This window comes from Patagioenas fasciata, chromosome 3 (assembly GCF_037038585.1).
Source record: "Patagioenas fasciata isolate bPatFas1 chromosome 3, bPatFas1.hap1, whole genome shotgun sequence".
NCBI classification, from domain to species: domain Eukaryota; kingdom Metazoa; phylum Chordata; class Aves; order Columbiformes; family Columbidae; genus Patagioenas; species Patagioenas fasciata.
This window is the reverse complement of record NC_092522.1, coordinates 33,555,411-33,558,107: the sequence shown is the minus strand read 5'-3', so window position 1 is coordinate 33,558,107 and position 2,697 is coordinate 33,555,411.

The window sequence follows — 2,697 nt, the reverse complement described above, 5'->3', positions numbered from 1 at the left end:
GGGGGGGGGGGGTGGGGTGGAAAAGGGAGTGCAAGGCCGCTGTTTCGATGCCTATTCGAAAGTTACACATCGCTCCCGTTATTCTATTGTAGTTATGTATCCGTGGCAGGTGTACGATGTACAATTTCAACTAAGAGTACAAAAGCTGTAGTCAAGTTATAGCAGCAACACGCGCTCTATGCAGACTCTGTAACCTTCTTGTAGCTGATGCTATGCAGAGAGATGGCTTCTTTGGCCTTGTCCATGTGGTGCTTTCGCCATTTGTTGAGTGGGAAAGGAAGTGACGGCCCGGCTCCAGCCCCAGAGGTAGGCAGGGGCAGATTCTCCCCTCGGTGTGCAACGAGGGCAGGACCGGGCTTTAAGAGAGAGGAATTGCTGCACGAGTTTAGACCTAAACGACAGTATCAACCGCAAGTCACTCACCTTAGTTTTGTTCATTGTTTATATTATGTGAATACATTCTTTGGAAAATATTTCTGCTTTTATTTTATAATAAAATTTAGAAATCTAACTCGGCGTGCGGTTGCTTGACTCGCCTGCGGGGTGTTTTCTGGCTCAGCCCTGAGCAGCAGCAGAGCAGGCGGCCCCGTGGACGGGGCTGATGTGGCTCGGCCGGGGAAGGCGGTGGACAATCGGGCGGTTTCGGGACCCCGGGAACTTCCCCCCTGCCGTTGCAGAGGCGAGCGGACCTCTCGCCTCACCACCCCCGGTCCATCAGACAGCACCTCCGCCCCGTTTGGGGTGTCCCGCGGAGCAACGCCCGGGCACGTCGGGACCAGCTCCGGCCCGGTGAAGCGCCGAGCGCTCGGGGGAGCTGGCGGCGCCCTGCGGGAGCAGGGGGGCAGGGGAACGGGGAAGCAGAGGTGGTGGGGGCCCTCAGGGGAGCGGGGCCCACCTGCTCCCACGGGGGCACGGCCGGGCAGGCTGCGGACTTTTTCGTCTCGGTGTCCGCTGGTCTCGGCAGAAAGCCATCCCCCACCGCCCCCTCGCCCCAGGGGCGGGCGCGCGAACCGAGCTTGACCAGACCCTTCTCCGGGAGGCCGGCACGGCTGGACTGCAAACACCTTTGCAGCGCCTGCGGAAGTGATGCTGAGAATGGGAATTCTCTGTTCCTTTTTTTTCTTTTCTTTCTTTTTTTTTTTTTTTTTTTATTTTGCGGGCAATGAGTGGCCAAAGAGATAAGCAACAAGCAAGTTCCTTGCAAGTTTGCTTCATTAAAAGAGCTCAGGGTGATCGCATTACAGCTTGCACCCTCGCTACCAACTCTTTGCTAGAAGCCGAATGTGATACATCATCAGTTTAAAATATTCCTCAGAGTTTGCAAGGGATTTTATCCTGATTTTATTTTTCCCTAAAAATGAATTTAATGTGAAAAATACACCGAGAAAACGATATGGCTTCAAGCCCGTTAGAAATATGTGTAGATCAGCAAAGATCGTGTCCAAGTTTCAGACGTTAGCTGAAATGTCAATCAGCGGGATTTTTTGTGCGGGCAATGTCCTAATTTGATATAATCTGGGGTTGGATTAGCGCCTCTGTACGTTTGTGGGTATCCGCTGAAAGCACCTTTCTGTGAGGCCGCGTTAAAGTCTATAGAAGGGAAGGTATGGAAGTCGGTAAGGGGGAGGACCGGCCTCGAAAAAAAAAAGGTCTCTCTTGCTCATGGTTATAAATCCACTGTTCTTGTTGTGCTGGGATGCAGCGGAGTACAGTGTTATAAAGAAGACAACGTGGTATATCCAGGTTATGTTTCTCCTGTTTCTGCTCTTTGGGGTGATTTTTTTCAGCAGGGACATGACGTGGCTATTGCCTCTGCTGTGGGAGTGTAGCAGTGGGGTCTTGCGTGGACTAGGGCCTAAATAGCAGATCCTGTTATTTCCGTTGAAGGGCATCTAATAACTGTAGCTATGAATTTCAATCCTTTGAAAATAAACATTTCGCAAGTAGAGGAACCACTGCTTCCTAGGGCTACATAAGATCCCCGCTCCCTGTAAAATAACACGTGCAGCGATGCAGTATTGCAAAGAATGAATTAATTGGCTAGATAATGATTTCGTATTTTTAGAGATAGAAGTAAGTTTGGGAAGGAAAACTGAACGACTGGGTTAATAAAACATGGCCTCGAAACCGAAACAAAGCCTGAAGGCTTTGGCCGCTGAAAACAAAAACAAAAACAGACAAAAAAAAATCACAAAAAAAACCCCCAAAAAGCTAAGATGGGGAACATTTGAAGAGGCAATATGAAAACAGGATGGGGTTTACGTGGTTAATAAAACGTCGTATTGCACAGAGGATGCAGATCTCGATCGGGAATAGTAAATGAAGGGCTGATAGGGCGAGAAAGGCCCTTTGAAAGCGAGAGGTGATGAAAACTCCTGTAAATTGGAGAAAGGATCACTTATATACCGAAAAAAAAAAAAAAAAGGAAGAGAGAGCGAGTCCCTGAAGTCAATTAAAGACAGCTAGAAACAGAAATCATGTAGTAAGAAAAAAAAAATCTGCAGGTCAATCTGGTACTAAGGGCGCACACAGCTTAAAGCCCAGATGGTGAGACGTGTGTAATGCAACCTGAAAACCTGTACATGTTAAGACTCATTTTATCGGACAGCACTTGTCTTAGTAATGATGTTTAGTAAATTAGCTCAAATCCCCCCGATTTTCCATGCACAAAGAAGTTCCCGATAGAGGAATATGCCG